This window comes from Neofelis nebulosa, chromosome 6 (assembly GCF_028018385.1).
Source record: "Neofelis nebulosa isolate mNeoNeb1 chromosome 6, mNeoNeb1.pri, whole genome shotgun sequence".
NCBI classification, from domain to species: Eukaryota; Metazoa; Chordata; class Mammalia; order Carnivora; family Felidae; genus Neofelis; species Neofelis nebulosa.
In genome coordinates this window covers 130108329-130133310 of record NC_080787.1, presented here as the reverse complement: position 1 = coordinate 130133310, position 24982 = coordinate 130108329, and the positions used below count along the sequence as shown (strand labels likewise).

The window sequence follows — 24982 nt, the reverse complement described above, 5'->3', positions numbered from 1 at the left end:
AAGTGTCCATTCTGTCTATAACTTAAAATCAATATCAAAAAGTAAGCTAGAGTGACATCAGAACATTAGAGTAGCAATTTCAAAACTTCGTCTCATTACAAAAGCAAGATATGAGCTGGCAAAAACTGTCAGAATTAACTTTTTTTTTTTGAATTCTGGAATCAAAACACAACAATCAGGGGAATATTTAATGAAGAGAAACACTGTTGGATTTTGGTAAAAGAGCTCTGGGGCACTTTAACTCATGTGGTTGCCATCTGCACGACTCAGTTTAGCAGCAGCAGCCTTGAGATGGCAACCTGTGTTGCTGGTGCAGGTCATTGGTAACAGAGGGATCAGTATGCACCTTGTTCTTAAAGAATTGTGGCTGTGTGTTTTGGCCTGTCTATTGGATGTCTGAAGGATCATCTCAAGGGCTTGATGTGTTTCATCTACCTCAGAGCTGTCACAGGAATGTGACAGCATCCCCAGCAGTGTTTGCTGAAAACATGTAAAGGTAAATGTATTAGCCATGGCCACTTGGACTGAATTAGAATATTTGAGACAAACAAGAGACCAAGAAGCTTGGGAATAAAGAGGCTGGGGAAGGAGAAACATAGGGAGGAAAGGCTTTGAAAACTTCCCACATAGTCTCAAGTATATAGATGGTCATGAAAATGGCTAAGTCTGAATGCATGCTCAGAAAACACCTGAGAAGAACCTAAGTTTTCACCTCTGGCTGAACTTCAGGCTCTGGGTGGCAGGAAGTCAGGAAGTGAAGACCACAGCAGTCTTATAAATTACCTGGCAAGTGGGGTGCCTGGGTGGCTCAGTCAGTTAAGCATCTGACTCTTGATTTTGGCTCGGGTCACACACTCACGGTTTGTGAGTTGGAGCCCAGTTTGTGAGCTTGAACCCCACATGGGGCTCTGTGCTGACAGCACAAAGCCTGCTTGGTATTCTCTCTCTCTCCCTCTCTGTCTCGGCCCCTCCACTGCTCACACTTTCCCTCTCCTGTCTCAAAAACAAAACAAAACAAAAAACAAAACAAATAAACAAGCAAAAACTACCTGGCAAATCTTGGAGTGCCTGAATACAGAGTCCATCTGAAAAGTCAAGGAGAGGTGGTTGTTTTTTTTTTCTCCTTTCTTTTTTGGTTTTAAGTACTTAAGAACATCTCTGTCAAATCTTTAGCTGACTACAAAGCTGAAGAAACAGAAAAGTCAGTGGCCAATAAGACAAAGAATGTATATTAACAAAATTAGTTTAGAAAAAGAACTAGACAAACAACCCACCAAAACAAATTGTAACAACAAACTATGGGGAAGGAGAAGAATCTGATTTCTAGAGTTACCACACTGCAAAGTTCAAAATACCCATCTTTCAACAAAAAATTATGAGACAGGCAAAAAATAAAAATAATACACATGAATGTTCATACCACTAACAGGAAAAAAAAATTAGTAGTAACTGTCACCAAAGAACCCCTGAAATTGATCTGACCTAACAAGTAATTTAAAATAATTGTTTTAAATATGTTAAAGGAGCTAAATGAAACCAAGAGAATGATGCCTCACCAAATGGGTAATATCACTTAAGAGATGGAATTTGTTTTAAAGCCATATAGAAATTCTGGAGGTAAAAGTTATAATAACTAAAAGAAAAATTTCAGTAAAGCAGTTCAATAGCAGTTTTGAATAGACAAAAAAAATCTGTAAATTTGAAGATTGATTATTTGAGAGCAACCAGGGTGAAAAACAGAAAGAAAAAAAATAAAGAAAAACAATAAAGAAAGATGAGGCTTCTGGAACACCATCAAGCATATCAATATAAACATAATGGAGTCCCAGAAGATGAGGAGAAAGAGACAGTGGTCAAAATAATATTTGAAAAATTCACGGCTAAACACTTCCTAAATTTGCATACTGAATCTACACATCTAAGAATTTCAACAAACCCAGCTTGAGTAAACTCAAACAGTTCTACACTAAGACTTCTTGAAAATTGTTGAAAGACAAAGAAAGAATTATGAAAGTAGCAAGACAGAAGTGAATTGTCTCATACAAAGGAAACTTAATAGTATTAACAGCCATTTCTCACCAGAAACTATAAAGACCAGAGGGCAGTATGATGAGATATTTAAAGTGTTGAAAGAAAAAAAAAATCTGTTAGCCAAGAATTCTATATGTTGTAAATTTCCTTCAAAAATGAAGCCATTCTTATATAAACAAAACTACAGAGTTCAGTACTAGCAGAGATGTCTTGTATGAAATGTTAAAGGAGGTCCTCAAAATGAATTAAAAGGACTAGAAGTAACTCAGAGCCATAGGAAAAAAATAAAAACCCTGGTAAAGGTAACGACATAGGTAAACACATAAGCCAGTATTATTGTATTTTTTATTTCTTTTTCCTCTTTTCCTCATTTTTAACAAATTTCTTTATAATTGTAGTTGACACAAAATGTTATATTAGTTTCAGGTGTGCAGCACAGTGATTTGACAAGTTTATATATTAGGCTATGTTCACCATCAGTGTAGCTTCCGTCTATCACCATACAATGCCATTATAGTATCATTGACTACATTCCTTATGCTGTGCCTTTTATTCCCATGACTTATTCATTTGTAACACTTCTTTTTAGTCTATACAATTTAAAAGAGAATTGCATAAAAATAATTATTAATCAATGTTAATGGGCACACAATGTGTAAAGATATAATTTGTGGCAATAATAATATAAGAGGGTTGGAGTTATATAGAAGCAAATTTGTATACTATTGAAACTAAGCTGGTATTAATTGGAAATAGAATACGATGTCAATTGTATTCCCCAAGGTTACCGTTAAAAAAATAACTAAAAAATATAGAGTTAAAGAAATACCATGGGCTCCACTAATATCATATAAAATAGATTGTAATGCAAAAATTGTCCCAAAAGAAAAAGAAATACTGTATATTACTTATTACATATTGATAAAAGAGTCTGTTTTTAAGAATTTTTAACAATTACAAACATATACACAGCTAACAACAGGGCCCCAAAATCTGTAAAGCAAAAACTGACGGAGAGAAATACTTCTAAAACAATAGTTTTAAACTTGAATATCTCACTTTCAATAATAAATAGAGCAACTAGACAGAAAATGAAAAGTAAATAGAGTATTTGAAGATCACTATGAGGCAATTAGGCCTAATAGACACATGTACTGCAGAATATACATTTATCTGATATGGACCTGGAAGATTCCCCAGGCTGCACTATATTCTACTCCATAAAACAAGTCTCCATAGATTTTTAAATAGCTAAAGAATAAAATATATTTTCTCTAGCTGCAATGGAATGAAACTGCAAACCAATAATAGAAGCAAATCTGAAAAAAAAATTATGGAAATTGGACAACATAGTTTAAGTAACTAATAGTTTAAAGAAGAAATCACAAGAAAATTTTGATAGTACTTTGAGACAAATGGAAACAAAATCCCAAAATAATGAAACCTGTAAGATGCAGCTACAGTAGTTCTCAGAGGGAAATTTGTACCTATAAATCATACATTTAAAAATAGAACTATCTGGGGCGCCTGGGTGGCGCAGTCGGTTGGGCGTCCGACTTCAGCCAGGTCACGATCTCGCGGTCCGTGAGTTCGAGCCCCGCGTCAGGCTCTGGGCTGATGGCTCAGAGCCTGGAGCCTGTTTCCGATTCTGTGTCTCCCTCTCTCTCTGTCCCTCCCCCGTTCATGCTCTGTCTCTCTCTGTCCCAAAAATAAATAAACGTTGAAAAAAAAAAATTAAAAAAAAAAAAAAAATAGAACTATCTAAAATCAATAGCCTAATTTTAAACATAAAGGAACTAAAAAAGAAGGGCAAACTAAGTCCAAAGCTAGCAGAAGAAAGGAAATGAGAAAGATAAGAATGAAGATTTAAATAAATAAATAAATAAATAAATAAATAAATTATGGAATAAGTGAAAATAAAAGTTGGTCCCTTGAAAAGATCAATACTGACAAACTTTCAGGTAGACAAAGAAAAAAGACAGATTATTCAAATTACTTAAATTAGAAGTGAAAATGGGAACCACAAAAAAATGAAAATGAGGATATTGTTTCTGGCCTTAGATAAAAATATTATAAAAAACTTCATAAACAATGGTATGCCAAGAAATTAGTGCACTATATTATTAGTTGATTTTATATGTTGAATCACCCTTGAAATTCTTGGGTAAATCTCATTTGGCCGCAGTGTATAATCCTTCCAAATGCTGCTTGGTTCAGTTTGATAGTATTTTGTTGAGAATTTTGCATCTATTCTTACAAAGATGTTGTGTTTTTCTTTTCTTGTGATGCCTTTGTCTGGGTCTGGCATCACGCTAATGTTAACTTCACAAAACAAATTAGAAAGTGATCCTTCCTCTCTTATTATTTTGTAAGAGTTTGAGAAAAATTCGTGTTAATTTTTCTTTAAATGTTTGGTAGAGTTAATCAGAAAAAGTGAGATTTATCCAAGAATTTCAAGGGTGATTCAACACATCAAATCAATCAATAATATATCACATTACCACAATGAAAAAAATGCATGATTGTGACGATTGATATAGCAAAATCACCTGACAAAATCCAGCATCCAGAATGTATAAGTTACACTTAAAACTCAACAACAAAAAGGCAACCAGTCCAATTTAAAAATTGGCAGAAGACTTGAACAGGCATTTCTTCAAAAAAGATATACTTAAGTATCCAATATGCACTTGAAAATGTGCTAAATAGCATCAGTCATTAGAGAAATGCAAATTAAAACCACAAGATATCACTTCATAGAAACTAAATGGCTACAACAAAAATACAAAAATTAAAAAAAAGAAAAAACACCAGAATGTAACAAGCGTTGGCTAGTAACGAAACACGGAGAAATGAACTCTCACACATTGCTGGTCAGAATAGAAGAGTGCTACCACTGTGGAAAACATTTGACTCTTCTTCGAAAGTTAAACACAGTGTTCCCATAAAACTCAGCAATTCCTCTACCAGATATATATACAAAAGAATGAAAAATAGATGTTCCAGCAAAAACTTGTGCACAAACGTTCAAAGTAGCACTATTCAAAATTGGTCCAACAATGGTAATAATTCAAATGTCTATCTGTTGATGGATGGATAAGTAGTGGTATATCCATAGGATAGAATCTTACTCAACCATAAAAAGGAATGAAGCAAGGATATACGCCACAACATAGGTGGATATCAAAGGCATTATGCTAAGTGAAGGAAGACAGACACAAAGGCCACGTTTCGCATGATTCCCTTTATATGGTACATTCACAGTAGACAAATCCAGGGAGACAGCCATCTTGTGATTGCCAGAGGCTAAGGGATCAAGGAGTAGGGATTAAGGAGTGACTGTTTAATGGTTGTGAGGGGCTGGAGAGAGGGGGAAATGAATAGTGACTGCATAATGGGTAAAGATTTTCCTTTGGGGTAATATCAATATTCTGGAACTAGATGGTGGTGATGTTGTACAACATTGTAAATGTACTAAAAGCCACCATGAATTTTATCTCAAGTTAAAGAAGTATAAATTAATGGGCAGCATAATATGATCCTACGAAAGATGTCACGCAGTGGTATATAATTCCTACCAAACAGATGAGACAAAAATATGTTCTGAAGGAAGGTGGAAGGAGAGTTCAATAAGCTTCAGAAGGGGAAATGTTTACTAGGAGAATCAAAACTTCCTCCAAACTTTCAAAGAAGTTAGGATGGACATGGCTAAGGGGGGTTTGAGTGAGCCGCGAGGAAGTGGGGAGAAGTTCAGAAGCAAAAGATAATGCTCTGCATGGGGTGGCATAGTTCTGCTATCACCTGAAAAAACAAAAAGCCATTTTCTGAAACATAAATGGCAAATGGGTAACTCAAAAGTCACATGTAGCTCATCGATGACAACTGTTTGGTGCACATAGCTATTTAAAACTGGGAAAAATCCACTTAAAATCTGGATTTTGAACTTTTCTTAAAAATTAAATATATAGGAACGCCCAGGTGGCTCAGTCTGATGAGTGGCTGACCCTTGATTTCAGCTCAGGTCATGAACTCGTGGTTTGTGTGTTCAAGCCCCACATCAGGCTCTATGCTAACAAAGGCAGAGCCTGCTTGGGATTCTTTCTCTCCCCCTGTCTCTACCCCTCCCCTGCTCAAGCTTTTGCTCTCTCTCTCAAAATAAATAAATAAACTTAAAAAAAATAACAAAAAAATAAATATATGTATTTAATATATATGGCAATGGACTCCCTATTCTTAAACATTACAGATTTACTGGAGCAAAACAATGGTGGGCCCTTCCCGAAGGAGTCTGAAAACACTCAGTTGCATTACTTATTTCCTAGACATTTAAATTTGAAGGACAGAATCAAAATTTTTAACATCTCTTTTAGCTTCTACAGTATGGTAATTCTAAAGTAAATTTGCAAGAATAACCTTTCCATGAACCTTAAGAATCTAAGTAATAATTTAAAATTTTTGAGTCATTATGCATCCCATAGAACGTAAGGTGCTCTGTGTTACAGACATCCAGTTTTAATTTTACATCAAGCCATCCAAGTCTCCTTATGAGATGAGCAGATTTCTTATTTCATAATCTCATTTTAGGATTTTATAGACCAAATGGGACACATGTCCTAGGAAATGTTAATGTGGAAAGGATTTGTTCAGAAATATAAATTTTCTCTATTTAAAAAACAGAACTTAAAGAAAGGATATATTTTTTCAATCAGTTTTATAATGGCACCCCCACGCATATTTTGCACCTTCGAAATATCCCAATTCTATACATTTGTAGCTGAATATATTTTTGTTCTGACACAGCTGGAAAAAGCTTCAATTTAGCAATTTAGATTTAGCAAACAATTTGTGCATAATATGGCCCATTTGCTTTTGGTGTTATTTCATCATGATTTTAGAGCCAAAAATACTGCAATATAAAAATCAGCAATTGAGTATGTGCAGTGACTCTGATGAACTGGATTTTCAATAGTGTTTTGTTTAAAATATTATCCAGCCTGCTTAGAATGTATAATTTCAAAAATGTCATGGCTTAAAAGGTAAGATGCCCCTTACTGGGTCTAATTTCCATTACAAATCAAGAGGACACAAGCTGTGATATCACTCACGGCCTATGTGAGAAGAACTTAACCCTCTGACCCACCTCATTCTTCTCTGTTCTTGCGAACACTGAACCAAGGCTATGTCTGATAAATTTATAACTTAATTTGTTTTGAGATTGTACATCTAGATTTTATGCAGTTTCTCAAATGGGAAGCAAATTATGCCCTACCTTCCAAGACTCTTGTCCTCTAAATAAAAGAAGGAACAAGACTCAGTTGCACTGAAACTAATCAGTGTGGGCTTTTCAGGATCTTCCAGGTATGGCCAGTGAGACACTGAAGCCCCATTTTGTTCAAGTTTGGTTCAGGAGAAGAGGTTATAAAATCCATAGACACAAACGCAAATGCACACACACATACACACGTATGCAACGAATGAGGAAAGGTGATCTCAGGATCAGGACCTCCTGCTTTGAGTTTCTAGTGGTTATTTGGAGGCTAGCAACCACTTGACCTCAGAGCACTTGTTTTCTTGCTTTTAGGATGAATGTTCTCTGGTGCCTCCCTGATTGTACACAGCTTGACTTACTAAAAAAAGCTGTGCGTGTACTGCTCTAGAACCCACTCAAGTCTAGACTCTATTTTTTTTTATTTTTTTAATGTTTATTTTTGATTAAGAGAGAGAGAGACAGACAGACAGACAGAACACAAGCAGGGGAGGGACAGAGAGAGAGGCAGACCCAGAATCCGAAGCAGGCTCCAGGCTTTGAGCTGTCAGCACAGAGCCTGACGTGGGGCTCGAAGCTACAAACCATGAGATCATGACCTGAGCCAGAGTGGGACACTCAACTGACTGAGCCTCCCAGGCGCCCCAGGGGTTTTAATGAATAGGATTAATGAAGGGAAAGAAGATGGTGAGGATGAGGGGACAAAAGGAGGTAAAGAAAAAAAGTAGTGCATCCGGAGGTAGCAGAATAAGGACATGAGAATGAGAATCAACATACCGTCGCAGGGGACTACAGGCTTCCTCATGGTGCCCAATTAAAAAGTGGGAGCCAGAGATCATTAGAAGTGAGGAAGGAAAAGTACGATGAATTCAGATGTCTGCAGGCCTTAAATCCCAAGATAACCCTGGGTCCTAGCATTCTACCAGATGGCAGTAAATATCCTTCAAAATTAAGCTTCTAAACACCTATACACTTATTATATTTCTTTCTTAAGGTGAATATTACCTTAATCATTATTTCCCACACTTCCTTTATGAAAAGAATCAATTGGAGTTGTAAAAAGCCTCACATTATGAGGCCCCTCTGGAAGACTGAAACAATACTGTCTGAGAGGGCGCAAGAATCTGGATTCTTCACAGGAGTCTTATGGTCAGACATGTTTGAAAACTCTAATGGTGGAATTTCCTTAGCAGTAATTTCTATCAAAAGATAATGTGTCAGGGGTGTCTGGGTGCTTCAGTTCTTTAAGTGTCCAACTCTTGATTTTGGGTCAGGTCATGATCTCTGTTGTGAGATTGAGCCCCATGTGTAGCTCCCCACTGAGTATGAAGCCTGCTTAAGATTCTCTCTTTCCCACAGCCCCTCCCCCACTCATGCTCTCTCTTTCTCTCTCTCAAAAAAACAAAAACAAAAACAATGACAAGATAGAAAAAAAAACACACCAGGATGTGTCAAATTTGATGTTTTCTTTTTAAATTTTAAATAACATTAAAATACAAGGAGGCTATTGTATACATTGGAGAGAAATCAGTATTATAATAAAAAAATTATTTAGTATGTCACAGTTAGGGTAAGATTTAAATTTGTTATTTCAGAATTGTATGAAGCAATTTTATACCATTGAATGACTCTGAATTAATTAACCGTAAAATGCTGATAACCAGTTTTCTTCCTATATTTTCTTTTTTTTTTTTTAATTTTTTTTCAATGTTTTTTATTTATTTTTGGGACAGAGAGAGACAGAGCATGAGCGGGGGAGGGGCAGAGAGAGAGGGAGACACAGAATCGGAAACAGGCTCCAGGCTCCGAGCCATCGGCCCAGAGCCCGACGCGGGGCTCGAACTCACAGACCGCAAGATCGTGACCTGGCTGAAGTCGGACGCTTAACCGACTGCGCCACCCAGGCGCCCCTATATTTTCTTTTTAAAAGGAAATGAATGAAAATACAAAGAAATGATAATTATAGTTTTATAAATTCCAAAGATTAATTTCCATGTCCAGTCTAATTTGTGTGATAATGACATTCTGTCAACCTTAATTTTTACTCTGAATTTTCACTTGGTCATGGTATATGTATTTGCGTTTTTCTTTATGCTTTGCTGGGAATTCTTAAAATAGGTGACATTTTAATCCAGGGGTAATACAGAAAATATATATGTGATATAGGCTGTGTGCTATGTTCATATAGCTTCCAAAGTACCTCACAATTCATCTACATGACAGTTGTTATTGAAGCTTAAGATCATTAGCACAGGAAACTTGGCAAGGACATAAGACTGGGTTATAAATATTGGCTTCAGATGTCATTTTAGGACAGAATTAACTTCTCTCAGGATGTAGTAGCACAGATTATACAAGAGATCTCAGTTGAATCCAAAGTTATTTGTGAGATTAATGAATTAGACTGAAGGAAAAGCATAGAATACAATTTGAATTCATGTTGCTTTTGATTAAAAAAAAAAAAAAGTTTTGGGGGCACCTGTGTGGCTCGGTTGGTTAAGTGTCTTTTTTCAGCTCAGGTCACAATCTCACACTCCATGAGTTCAAGCCCCACATCTGGCTCTGTGTTGACAGTGCAAAGCCTGCTTGGGATTCTCTCTCTCTCCGTCTTTCTGCCCCTCCCCTGCTCAGGCTCTCTCTCTCTCTCTCAAAATAAGTAAACAAACTTTTAACAACAACAACAACAACAAAAAGTTTTGGTAGCAAAGTTGAAGAGTTCAATTTTTGTAACTTATACATTATCTAACATGAGGAAATTTACTTAACTTCTCTAAATGTAGTTTTTGTCCTGAGTCAAATTCAAGTAGATGGAAACTGCTTTTTTTTCTATGGTTCTTGGCACATGCTAAGTTCTTCTCCTTCCTCTTTCTTTTCTATACTTCATTTTCCTTCATCTTCCTCCTCTTTTTAGTCTATTATCATTAGTTTCATCATCACTTTTCCACATTTACTGACACATCCCTCTACCTCTGTTTTCTCAAGATTCTTTAGTTCCTTGAAAACCTTGCAAAATTACATTTTATCTATGAGAGTAGCTGTATATAGAGCAAAAATGTACATCAAAACACTTTCTCAGTGACATACAGTTTGAAAAAAATACTATTTATTCAAATATCTATTGTAAAAATGTATTAGGGCTGTTTATAAAATTGCATGGATTCTGACAAGATAAAAAAAATAAGTGATGAAAATAAGAAGGCAAAGAATGAGGTGAAGTCAGAGGAAAGTTTAATACACCAAGGAATTCCATAAAATAATTTGTAAGAATTTGGGCTGTAAATTTGCTTTTCCCAAAGCTAATGCATACAATAATGATGATGGTAATAACCAAAAAAGAGAATAAGGAAAAATTATGTTTCATAAGTTACAGAGTTGGCAAGATGGGATCACATCACCAAGACCAGCAGTGGAGGGCAGTGATAACCACTGCTGTTACCAAGAATAGAGACAATTTTTTCCTTTAGTCCTCCTGAGGTAAGTACCGATTGGTAGAAAGGGCAATGGCCTTGGCATTCCTCCAGGAAATGAGTCTGTCCCAGAGGGCACTGGTATCACCAGCATTTGGAATTGCGACATTGACATGAGACCAAAGTAATGTTCAATGAAAACTACCCTACAACTAGCCAAAATAGTGTTGCTCCATTGTGGACCTCTATGATGGTCTGACATGACAGAGGAGTAAGTTGTAGAATGTCTTAGAGAGATATTCTTGGCATATTTTTCAATCCTCAATAAATCCCGCAGACCTAGGTAAAAATTGTGGGGTAGTAAGTTTAAAGTTGTATTCTGATTAGTACCTGGATAGTAAAGATAATACAATGTCAATTTAAGGTGGATCACATGACAATCACAGGCCTGACATCTCCTTGCAAACTGTTAGGAACTAGCAACAACATATGAACAGTTGGAAACTCATTCCATTTCTACACAGGTGTGCACAAAGGAGATAACATATTGTCAGAGTCAACATTTTCCTCAGAAAAGAAATCCAGTTTTGCTTTAACACACAGGAAAATGGCCTGTGATGGCTTCCAGTCGAATCTTATTGAACGTTGTTATAACCTAAGGCACAGATTTAAAAATTGATTTTAATTTATATCAGTTTAATAATTATTTACCTGAAGAAATATAGATCCTAATATATGTGTGTTTAATTATTTAATGAAATCTTACAAAATGCATCTGGCAATTCTCATGGTTTTGACATATCTGTTAAAATATACGAGTATACCTGGACTCAACATAATCACCCTTTTATAGAGAGAGGTGGCGTAATATTATGGAAGGTGTTGGAGACTTAAAGTAGAGAGATCTATGTTCTGTTCCAGAATGCACATGAACTTTCTGTGAAACCACTATGGTGTTCAGCTAAGTTTTCTTTTTGGTGAAATGAGAGATTGGTAACAGATAAGTTCCAAGGTCCCTTCCATGTACAGATTTGGAGGGATTCTCACTGACTTTAACATTTAAGCAGTTGTATGTACGTTATCCATCTTAAAATTTTATTCAGTTGCTAAAACAGCTCTTTCACCTTTCACCAAATACAGCTGAGGATTGTCTCCTCAAGCAGGAGTGAAACAATTACTCAGTCAACAAATCACTAAGTAACTACCTAACAAACATCCATAGGTTACGTCAATAAGCAAAATAAGTAATAAAAATCATTCCTATCACCTAAGACATACAGAATAGTCCTCATTTTAGAAACATAAAAACTAGTGACCAGAAGATGTAAGTAGATTTCAAAGGCCGTACACCTAGCAAGATAGAATTTGAGTTTTGATTTTTCAACTTCAAGAATTATGATCTTTTTCTAGTAAGCCATGCTCTTGAGGACATGACAGAGATCCGGGTTATAGAGGTAGATAAGCCAAGACATTCTAAAGAACAAAACAATAGTACTCAGTGATAAATTGTGTCAAAATTATTCTTTGAAGATTATGTTAGTTTTTCCATAGAAAGCATGCATCACTAACAAGCACAAATCAAGTCACTAGGCTGATAAAATATTTAAAAAAAAAAAAAAACCCTGAAATGTGGGGCACCTGGCAGGCACAGTAATTAAAGCATAAGACTCTCGATCTTGGGGTCGTGAGTTCTAGCCCCACATGGGAGAGTAGCAAAGAGTACTTGAAAAAAATTTTTTAAACGTACAAAGGTTCAATTTAATTTATAAATACCCATTATTGGAGACTCAATACATTGTATTTACCTTTACATAATTGGAAAAGAAGCATGTATGCCATTTAAAAATTTTTCTGTCATGAAATGTCTGGAAATTGTCAGCTGGGCTTTAAAGAAAGAGGAAGACCAAGAAGATTTTTTAAATAAATAGTTATAAAAAGTATCCCTGTTTCAGCACATGACCTTTGCTGTGTCACCACTTTCCTTAGGAAAGACAAAGGGGGCACTAATGGGGTCCAGGATATACTACCCCCAAATACGGTGTCTGGGCATATTGATTACTTTAAGCTGAAGACATTTGAGAAACAGCCAGTACAGGAAGGATTTTCCCTGAATCAGTTCATAAGATCTTTATGTGAGAAGGACCCTCTCCCCTCCCAGAGGAAAGGATCATCCTTATCTCAAAAAAGAAGAGTGAGATAAATCTGAATGAACAGGTTTTGCTAACTTTCCCTCAGTTTACTACCCTTAGCTCATATCCTTTTTGTTCTGCCACATTTTTCTACCACTTTCTCCTCTTCATCAAACCTGGTATAAAGACACTCAGATGAACTCTATCTTTCTGTCTTCATTTCCATATGAAGTGCCCATGTCAGGTAAAATTTACATTAAATAAATGTGCACACTTGTCTTAATTTGTCTTTTGTCACACAGACCCCACTGAGAACCAGAAGGATAGGAGGATGAAGGTATTTTTCTTTCCCTCCAGAATAATACTTTCAGACTTTAGCTTTCTCATACGTGAGACATAGAGACTTGTCAAAATAGTATCTAAGGTCCGTTCTGGTCAATAACATTCTTAGAGTTTATTAAAATAATTAGTTGTAGGGGTGCCTGGCTGGCTCAGTCAGTAGAGCATGAGACTCTTGATCTCAGGGTCATGAGTTCAAGCCCCATGTTGGGCATAGTGCTTTGTTAAAAAAAAAAAAAAAAAATTGTAAAACAGTTAACAAGTAGCAGCAATAGAGAAAGGAAGAGAAGAAAAGGGTAGTGTGATTTTACAATGTATAGTAAGTCAAGAAAAACCAAATTTTTGACTAACAATGACTTTGGGATCTTTTTCTTTGTAGGAAACATATCTCAAAATAGCAGAAGATGGCCCAAAATGTGAAGAAGATTTAACATTTATCTCATTCTTAGGCCTTGAATCACTGCATAGAAACCATGATAATCTAATAATTTCCATTAGATATTATATAATCATAAGGATTTGCAGTTAAATATATGGACTACAAACTTTTATAAGCTACATTTTAAAATGGGGTCAATATCATTAAATTTCAAATACAGAATGTGAAGGAAATGAACTACTTTACGTTTCAAGTGATATCCTTATTATGAAAACATGAATCTAAATCTGCAGTTGTACTAACCTATTGCCTAAGGCATTAGAAAGAAAATACCAGTATCTCTGTGTATTTCCACAGTTAATTGTTGTACTTTCAAAATACTGCACGATTGGGGCACCTGGGTGGCTCAGTCAGTTAAGCGGCCGACTTCGCTCAGGTCATGATCTTGCGGTCCGTGAGTTCGAGCCCCACGTCGGGCTCTGTGCTGACAGCTCAGAGCCTAGAGCCTGTTTCCGATTCTGTGTCTCCCTCTCTCTGACTCTCCACCGTTCATGCTCTATCTCTCTCTGTCTCAAAAATAAATAAACGTTAAAAAAAATAAAAAAAAAATAGTGCACGATCAATATATAAATTATAAGGTATTCACTGTAATTTTTATTTCTTAATCTTCACAAATTCATTAACAGTCAAGATAACCAGTACCTGGGACAATCTCAACTCAAAAACCATGCAAGGAGGAACCTAAAAATATTTCACGTTTGTTAGATTCTGAATACTTTAAAAATAAGTATCCCAGGGGCGCCTAGGTGGCTCAGTCAGTTAAGCATCCGACTTAGGCTCAGGTCATAATGTCACAGTTTGTGAGTTCGAGCCCCGCATCGGGCTCTATGTTACAGCTCAGAGCCTGGAGCCTGCTTCAAATTCTATGTCTCCCTCTCTCTCTGCTCCTCCCCCGCTCATGCTCTGTCTCTCTCTCCTTCAAAAATAAATAAAAACATTAAAAATTTTTTTTAAAAAAAGTATCCTAAAGATTTAAGGCCAAAAACAAAACTAAAATAAATCAAACAACAATCACAAAAATCGATAAACATCAGACTTTCAAACGGTAACTAAGACCACCAACCAACATAATTTAGGGTTGGAAAATCTATAACCCACAGTAAAAGGTGTGTTTAGGTTAAAAGAGTATATGTTATTATCTCCAACATGAATTTAAAACGGAAAATTAGGGGCGCCTGGGTGGCGCAGTCGGTTAATCGTCCGACTTCAGCCAGGTCACGATCTCGCGGTCCGTGAGTTCGAGCCCCGCGTCGGGCTCTGGGCTGATGGCTCGGAGCCTGGAGCCTGTTTCCGATTCTGTGTCTCCCTCTCTCTCTGCCCCTCCCCTGTTCATGCTCTGTCTCTCTCTGTCCCAAAAATAAATAAAAAACGTTGAAAAAAAAATTTTTAAAAAAATAAAAAATAAATAAAACGGAAAATTAAAATGAGTTGCTTTTGATAGACCCTCATTTTCAAGATTCAAATCTCAAAACATTTCAGAATGACATATTTATGAAATGGTCACCTAACGAAAGACTGTTGGATATTTATATTGTTGTAATCTTATTAAGTTTGTAAGTAAAGGTTGGGAATAAAGCACAAAACTTTAAACTGGACATCCAGACGTCACTGCTAACCACAGACTTACATTCTTTCTCTATTTATACCGTTTGTTTACTTTTTGCATTTCCTCAGCTTGGACAGGGACTTTCTGCTTCTAGTCAATTTCACTCTTATTTTTGGCACATAAGTAAATTTTCCAGTACTTCTGGAAAATGTTACATCTAAACAATCCCTAGCAAAGAGATGATGGAAACATTCCTATTGGGATTTAATAAATTGGGTGGTGATAGTTGTCACTATTGTCCCAGAAGATATCCACGGTAACCCAAAACAGGTCTCCCAGTCATCTCTAGGAAGGTGACAGCAGTAATAGTTGGTGACTTCTCTCCTTCATCCCTCCCCAACACTACAATCTAAAACTACTATCCCAGTGTAAAACAAAAATGGCCTCCCAGGTTAGCCTGGCAACAACGAGTACATATTCCAGCCCCTCCTGAGTTTTCTGAATGATTCATTGAGAATTTCTGTCAATATGGTAGTCTGGAGAACTTAAGGCTGGTCTCTCGTGAGTACAGTTAACTCCACTCTCCTGTCAGTTACCAAATTCTTTTCCATCTAATCACATCATGTGATTTAAAACTAAACTTTGGAACACCATAAACGTATACTCCCCCCCCCCCAAAAAAAAAAACTGCCAAAAGGCAACAGGATATTTTGTGTATAATAACTTACAGCTTTTATGGATTACACATACTCTGTTAAAAGGGAATCGTAAAGTTAATTTCCAGATCAATACTCATCCGACACCTTCATTTGTATGCTTGCAAAAGAAGTTGCCTTATTCAAATCCCAGGGTTTTCTGTTATTATTTTAACTGGGGCTCTCCGCTTTATTTACCTGCTGGTGAGAAGTAGATTTTACTTGTTTTATTGCCCAGTCAGGAGAAAATTTCCACACCAGGGTAGCCAAACTAAAAATGAAGAGGAAATTATAAATACAGCTTGAGGAGGAAGGAAAGACCATTTCCTTTCAGCCACTCTCGATTTGGCCTGACTGCATTATGACAAATATCTTGCAGCCTCAATATAGAAAGTGCTCCTATTGTAAAACCCTCAGTGCCGCCTCCAAACAGAACACAGAAGCAGCTTCCCACCAGGAACTCCAAGGAACACCCTGCATCCCGAAAGTAGTTTCCTATCTCGGTAACTTTCAATCTCAGTCAGAATCTTTAGTTCAAAGGTAACAATTGCTGCTTATGGCACAAACGTAATGATTAACAAGATTTTTATATCGTGGTAATGGATGTGCCTGTGACCACTTCGGGGTCTATGTTAATGCCCTTTGGAATCAGGGAATGACTCCCCAGCTCTTGCTGAAATGTCCTAATACATGTCAGGAAGGGAATAGAATAAACAAAGACTATGACTTACTTGGATAGGAATCTAAGATATTTTACCATTTATCATTTCTCCTGTTTAGTTTACACAGAGAAATTCTAAATATTTCCTGGCATACCTGAATTTTCAAAGTGACCCAAAATGAAAGAGGAAACATAGCAATTTTATACAATGTAACAAATCTTACATGTTATCTTTAAAATTAAAATTTTACACTTTAGGGGCACCTGGGTGGCTCAGTCAATTCAGCTCAGGTCATGATCTCGTAGTTTGTGGGTTCGAGCCCCACGTCAGGCTCTGTGCTGACACCTCCGAGCCTGGGGCCTGCTTCAGATTCTGTGTCTCCCTCTCCCTCTTTGCCCCTCCCCTACTCGTACTCGGTCTCTCTCTCTCTCAAAATAAAATAAAGACATAACAAATATTTTTAAAAACTTTTACACTTTACATTGAAATCTATGACCATTTTGAGTTGATTTTTTAGGTCGGGTATAGGGTTTAGTTTGACGTTTAGAGCCTGGTGAACAGATCTGGGACATGAAGGCAAAAGCATGGTCTATAAAAGGAAATAATCAATAAATGGGACTGCAGCAAAATTAAAAATGTCTGCCCTCCCAAAGACCTTATTAAGAAGATTAGAAGACAAGCCGTATAGACTGAGAAAATATTTGCAAACCACGTATCTGACGAATGACTTCTATATGTAATACGTAAAGAACTCTCAAAATTCCACATTAACAATAATCCAGTTAGAAATGGGCAAAAACAAAATAGTTCACCCCAAACGATATACAGACAGCAAATACACTTTTGATAAATGATCAATATCACTAGCCATTAAGAAAATGCAAATTAAAAGAACAAATGAAATATCACAACACACTTTTCAGAAAGGCTAACATTTTTGAAGTTATAGCACAAAGTACAAGCCAGGAGGTAGAGAAAGGGATCTCTTCTTCACTGCTGATGGGACTGTAAAACGCCTTCCAACAAGAGCAAGCTATAGTGGGGGTGGGGGGGGCGGGGGAGTAATCCCTCCTCCATTAATAAGGTCCAGACAGGGCCTTGTTCCCTATCTGCAGTGATCAGTACCTGTCCTAGGACGGCCAATAAAAAGGCTTCCTTCCCCTGACCAGAGCAATTGATTTAGGCGTGAGAAATGTGACCCATACCACGCAATGTAAGTCCTTCTGAGATTAATTCATGAAATTAGAAAAAACAAAACAAAACAAAACATGTCTTGACTTCATTTACAGTCACTCCGATGATATGGTATTTAATTCAAGAATATGTTAAAAATCTGTCAACCTATGAAGAAACTAGATACAGAATCTTTTTAAATGTTTATTTCTTTTTTTGAGACAAAAAGAGAGAGAGTGTGAGCATGAGCATGTATGCAGGAGAGGCAGAGAGAGAGGGAGACAGAAGATCCAAAGCGGGCTCTGCACTGACAGCAGAGAGCCCGATGTGGGGCTGGAACCCACCAACCATGAGATCATAACCTGAGCCAAAGCTGGAGCCTTGACCAACTGAGCCACCCAGGCACCCCGATACAGAATAATTTTAAAGGAATGTTTTGTAGTTTGTACATAAAATGTTAGCTTTAAAGGAGGATAAAATTATAAAATATTGCTGATATATTCATTGGGTTTCTTTTCTTTCATATTGACAAGCTATGCCGAATACAGCCATTTACTTTAAAAATGTTGCTTTAGCTCCTTTTTTAAAAAAATAACTTTTTTCTTTCCTTCAATATCCTGGCCTCTGCCCCCTTACATGTCTGAATATGAAGTATGTCATCGTTAAGTTGCAATTCTTATAACTTCCTCAAATTCCTGAAAGCCATCTCCCCCTGGGAAAAACAGGAAGAAAGAATTGAAAAGTAACAGCAAATGAGCTCTGATTAGCAGATCATCTCTGGGGTTCAAAGCTATACCCCTATGACAGCTTAAACACCCCAGAAACTCAGAAAGAATTTTTATCACCATATCATAACATGTATAAAATTGTCCTTTGATTTTTATCGAAGTTTGTACTTGTGTGTTTCACGCAATTTATTATTCAAACCAAAATTGAAAACTAGAATTAGTATACACAGAAAACGAACTGACTAGGAAATGATGCATTTTTATATTTTTCATTTTACCAGGTCGAAAATTAAAAAGTAAAATGACTTTTTTTTAATTGAAGTCCACACAACATAAAATTAACCCTTTTAAAGCTTTCAACAGAGTGGCAGTTAGTGCAGTGATGATGTTGTACAACTACTATATTAACTTTCAAAACATTTTCATCATTCTCCCCACAAAAAAAAACAAAAAAAACCAAAAACCAAAAAACAACAAAAACAAACATCCATTAATCAGTAATTTTACATTACCCCTTACCTTACCCCCCCCCCCCCAGCAAGCACTAATCTCCTTTTTGTCTCTATTATTTTAGCTCCTTTGGATATTTCATATAAATGAATTAATACACTATGTGACCTCTCATGTCTGGCTTCTTCTATGTCTGGCGTAAAGTTTTCAAGGTTCATCCATGTTGTAGCATGTATCAATACTTTACTCATTTGTATGGCCAAATAATATTCCATTGTATAATGCTACATTTTATATCTCTGTTGATGGACATTACAGATGTTTCTACTTTTTAGTTATTATGGACATCGATACTATGAACATTCATATGGAATTGTTGTTTAAACACCTGTTTTCAATTATTTGGAGTATCTATCTAAGAGTGGAATTGCTGGGTCATACGGTAATTCTACCTTTTACTTTTTAAGGAACTACCCAATTGTTTTCCACAATGGCTGCTCTCTTTTACATCTCTACCAGAAATGTAATATATGAGGGTTTCAGAGTCTCCACTTCCTTGCCAATGCTTGTCATTCATTGGTTATTATTATCTATTATAACTATCCTATATTGTATATTATTAATAATATATATTGATAATATAAAATGTTATTTTATTATTATAAAAATTATTGAGGTATCATTGAAATACAACAGATTATTAATTTCAAGATTTGTTGTTTTAAATTTCATTTCTATAATGACTAATCACTTTAAGAATTGTTTGTCATTGATACATGTCTTTTGTTTTGGATACTTCTTTTTTTATTTTTATTTAACTTATTTTTTAATTAACATCCAAGTTAGTTAGCATATAGTGCAACAATGATTTCAGGAGTAGATTCCTTACCCATTTAACCCATCCCCCCTCCCAAAACCCTGCCGGTAACCCTCTGTTTGTTCTCCATATTTAAGAGTCTCTTATGGTTTTGTCCCCCTCCCTGTTTTTATATTATTTTTACTTCCCTTCCTTATGTTCATCTGTTTTGTATCTTAAAGTCCTCATGTGAGTGAAGTAATATTATATTTTTCTTTCTCTGACTGACTAATTTCGTTTAGCATAATACCCTCCAATTCCATCCACGTAGTTACAAATGGCAAGATTTCATGCTTTTTGATTGAAATGAATAAAACTCCATTGTATATATATACCATGTCTTCTTTATCCATTCATCTATAGATGGACATTTGGGCTCTTTCCATACTTTGGCTATTGTCAATAGTGCTGCTATAAACATTGGGGTGCACGTGCCCCTTTGAAACAGCATACCTGGATCTCTTGGATAAATCATTAGAGAAATGTGTATTCAAGTTCTTTGTCCACATCCTAGTTGAATTTTTGTCTTTTTGTTGTTGAGTTGTAAGAGTTTTTATATATTCTGAATATCAGATACTTAATATCTGTCCTTTTTCTGTTTTGGGGGTTTTCTTTTCACTTTCTCAGTACTGTTCTTTGATGCCAAAAATATGTGAATTTTAATGAAGTACAATTTACCTATTTGTTTTTCTACCATTTCTTCTGCTTTTGTTCTCACGTATAGAATCCATTGCTTAACCCAAGGTCATGATGATTTACCCTTAAGTTTTTTGCTAAGAGTTTTATGGTTTTAGCTCTTACATTTAGGCTATTGATTCATTTTGAGTGAAGTTTTGTAAATGGTGTGAGGTAGGGGTTTTGTAGCCTTTTGAGCCTCATGAATATTTGAGCCCCTGAAAAAAACAATTCTGACAACATAAAAGAATTATTTTACTGTGATTTGTTATCCTTGATTAAAAAAAATATTAATGTAGATTTTGATGTATGTATGGTCCTTACAAAACTTGGAATTAGTTGATACTACTCCAGACATATCCCATATTTGATTTACTACCTACGTTAGAGTTACTGTGCCTTTCTTATTTATTTCTGCTGGCAACTTTATCACTTGAGCACTAGTCAAACAAATCTGGCGGTGACAGGGAAGTATCCAAAACTATAATGTCCAGAACATGTCTGTCAATGTTCCTAAGGTCCTCAAATGTGGTGGTAGGGGGTGGGGCTGTCAATCTCCTCTGTGATTACCACACCTCATACTTATATAGGGCTTTCCATTTTATAAAGCACTTTCAGCATAATATTCTATTTGATCTTACTAGTCTCTTTTGAAATAGACAGGACGTGTGCTTTTTCATTATTTTATACATATGAAAACTGAATCTTTGCAGAGCTAAATGATCTTCCAACGTCAAATAACAGAATATACCAGATTAGTACTCAAAACCCAGTCCTTAGACTCTGGGAAATAAATATATATATATATATATATATATATATATATATATATATATATTTCTTTTCCTTTGCCCTACTGTGATGAGTCAGTGTGATTCTGAAGCAAATTTATAAGAGGGGTTTATCAAAATTTTTTTAAATTTTTTATTGAAAACCAGGTTTAAAAATGTTAAAAAGCTGTAAAGTGTTATTTCCTCTCTAAATGATTGTGCAGTGCATATTTATAAGCGTTTATACAATAATTTGATAACCAAACAGCTGCTGAAACAATGAATTTTTATGACCAGCATCTCAGTTAGTGTTTTTCTCCTAAGCATGATAAAATAAAGTTTGTGTGATACAATTCATCTATTTCAGATGCGTTTAATATAAGCACCAGCAAAAGGATAATCAAGAGGAGAATCCATGAAATAAAATCACATGGGCAGTAGAGTAAAATAAAAACACATGTCAGTTACCTATTTTTTTTTAACTCATGTGTGTGCCTGATCATAGAGAACAATACTTTTTGGGATTCTTTAAAAGAAATCAAAACTAGGACTTTTTAGAGCTGCATGGTGTAGACATCTATCCTTAGCTCATCATCACGTTGCACATACTAAGAGAGCACCTTTCATCTGGACAGCCCCGTGCTAGATATTATAATAGGATAACAACGTGAGTAAGATTTAGTCTCTGGCTTTAGTTTACAATCAAAGAGAAGTGACATATATGTATCCAGCTAACTAGATTGTAAAAGAATACGCCACAGCTAAGGTAATGAGCTGCCCTGCAAGGTAATGAATTTCCTCTCCCTGGAGGTGTTCAAGCACAAGCTGGCCTTCCACTCAACAGCATTGTTATAACAGAAGCTGATGCCTGGGTAGAAGCTGGCAGTGAATCACTTGTTAGAGCACTTCCAATTTTAATATAAGCTCTAAAATAATACAGTTTACAGTTAAAGCTGTAAAATAAACCCCTTCTCAAAGCATTAGCTTGCTATTGTATTAATGTTTTTGGCCTGCTTATGATTTTCTTTATTCATTATTCATATGTACTTGTGAAACATTTTTATTACATCTTGAATGAAACATTTTCTACAAGAGAAATAGCCTAGTGTGTCTTTGGTAACAGCAATCCCATCCAAGATAAGTCTTACAGTTATTCCAAGTGACTTTTTGTTTTGTTTTTTTTCCTTAAACAGCCTTCTAACATTTGATAATGTTGATTCCACCACCAGAACTCTCTGCAGTTAATGCCATCACATTACTATTATACAGTGGATCAAAGGATTGTGTAAAAACTGAAATGTAGTGTAATTAGTAGCTGAAAGCCCAACTAACAAATGTAAAATAAATTTTAGAGAAATACAAAGTGTTATTTGGCACTGATCACGACCATATAAAGCGTGTCAAATTAAATAGCATCCCAATATGCTAACAATGTGTTTTCTAAAAGGTGAAGAGGTTAATTGTGTTGTAAAAGGAATTTCCAAAAGAATGCATCATCTATTTTACATTGAAACCTCAATTTACTATGGCAGGAAACCGTATTACTGAACTTTGCAGATTAGCAAGTAATTGACCAAACATTCAGAAATAGTTTTCTCTAATTGTTGGTTGTTGAAGCAGTATATATTATTATATTTAGCAATCCCAATGAAGTTGAATAAATTAAAGTGATCTTTGTTGTGAACTAAAATTTGTATTATACATTTTTAAGTTAATAAACTTATATGAATTTGCTCAAAGATTTCTGTGATTACATTTGTCATGGTTGATATAAAACTGCTCAGCCATTTGGAGGAAATGAATTTTTTTTCAGTGTTTTATGTTTAGCAAATGAGAATTGCTGATTATTATTCATCCTAACAACATTCACTTCTCAAATTATGAATCGAATACATCTTGATTGTGGCTTACGGTAATATGTAAAAAGTTTAATTAGTGTATACGAATGAGTTGGGCTTTTTTTCATTAAATCTTATAGGTTTTGTTTTTACTTAGAGTTTTTAGTTTTCAACTTGTCCAGCTTTCGAAGGAGTAGAGAACCCAGTGAAAAGTGATGGCTTCCAGATAGCAACCAGCATTAGTAAATGCTCTCTCTCATGTATCTCCTTCTTTTTAAAGAATGTATCATCCTTTAGCTGAAGAAATACCAGAGTGATTCTTAAAACGAAAAGGTATTAGTGATGGACAACATTACCCAGTGTTTGTATATATATACACACACATAGATACATATATATACATAGCAAAACCGGTGCTAACTTCATGTACTCTGCACAGGCACAGTCAGTCCTGGATAATGTGTAATAGAGATAATTGGTATTTACAAATGTTTGTGGATAGGTGAAAAATTAATATAAGATTTAGGTAAAATTCGAAAGGATTCTTATATTTATTTATTTTTTTTTAAATTTTTTTTTAACGTTTTTATTTTTGAGACAGAGAGAGACAAAGCATGAACAGGGGAGGGTCAGGGAGAGGGAGACACAGAATCCGAAACAGGCTCCAGGCTCTGAGCTGTCAGCACAGAGCCTGACGCGGGCCTCGAACTCACGGACCGCGAGATCATGACCTGAGCCAAAGTCGGCCGCTTGACCGACTGAGCCACCCAGGCGCCCCTAGGATTCTTATATTTAAAACCCGCTACATATTATCGTTATTTTAAAAGGCAGAGCATGATTAATTAGTTCACAAGCACTTTAAAGAGTCACATTAAATAAACAGCAGACCAAATTGAGGGAGGAAGCCACTAAAAATTAAGTCGTTATTATTGTCCTACTCTTTTATATGAGCATATAATCTTCCAGTTGCTGTAAAAACAAAAATAACACAAAAACAAAAACAAAACAAAACAAACGAACAAACAACTCAAGGCAAAATAGCTCACACTGTAAAGGAAATGTATTGGCTCATGTGACCCAAATGTTCTGTGCTTACTTTTATCCTTTCAAAGAAGCTTGTTTTGGCAGTTCAAATGCTGTGACCAGAGTCCGAGTCTCTCTCCTTCTCAGTTCTGCCTCTTCGGGTGGGCTCTGTTCATAGCAACCTCCTGTCGTCATGGCATGACATTGGTTCCCAGTGGCTCCCAGGTCGTTCCTCTTCCTCCTTAATGTCATATAGAGAAGATAACAAAGTTCTATAAGAAGAATTTTAAAAAGCATCTTTTCCAGAAATCCTAGGGAAGGTTACCCTTCCATTCCTTGGGTGCATTTGGAACAAAGGCCTTGCATCAATCACTCTGGTCAGAGGAAGGCAAATGATGATTGCCTTAAGCCAATAATGAAGCTATAGTTCTGTGGCCGAAGAGGGGTTCCACTTCCCCTGAGATATATGGCCTGTGTCAGGGAGGACAAATCCCCACAAAAATAGAGATAAACTTTTATCAAAAGAAGAGGGAAATGGACACGAGCTAACCACCAGAAAATGTACATGACCCTTGTGTTGTACGTCTCTGCCTTTCTACTGATCTTCTCCTTGCCTTCAAGTAATTAATAGAAAAATGATTTTTTGTAACGATCAAAGATCATGAAACTGGTGAGCCAATTATTCTCTTTCCTCCCATTTAGAGCTCATTACCAAATGTGTTTATTACAAGAGGCTGCCTCCCACCCTGCTTAACATCTATGGAAAAAAAAACTAAAGACACTGCTGAATCATAGTCCCTTTTGTAATATACTTCACTGGCCAATTCTTCAATAGTAATCATCAATGTAAGTGATCTTCTCTCCAAATGTAGAAAAAGGTGAAGATACATAGAGTCCGTCCACTATTAAATCATATTCCATAATTCCCTTATCTTTCCAAAGAAACCTGTTGGCC

The 24982-nt window shown here is 35.9% G+C and overlaps 1 long non-coding RNA gene and 1 other non-coding gene across 2 annotated transcripts in view; one reads left to right on the top strand and one right to left on the bottom strand.

Annotated features, from left to right (window-relative positions):
* Nucleotides 1-24982, bottom strand: part of LOC131514962 (uncharacterized) — a 57531-nt gene that overhangs the window by 7950 nt on the left and 24599 nt on the right. The window contains exon 3 of the long non-coding RNA XR_009263363.1: nucleotides 24101-24268. This is a non-coding gene — a long non-coding RNA (uncharacterized LOC131514962). The remainder of the gene's footprint in view (nucleotides 1-24100; nucleotides 24269-24982) is intronic.
* TRNAK-CUU (transfer RNA lysine (anticodon CUU)) lies at nucleotides 13314-13386 on the top strand. Its single transcript has one exon. It is a non-coding gene; the product is annotated as a tRNA-Lys (tRNA).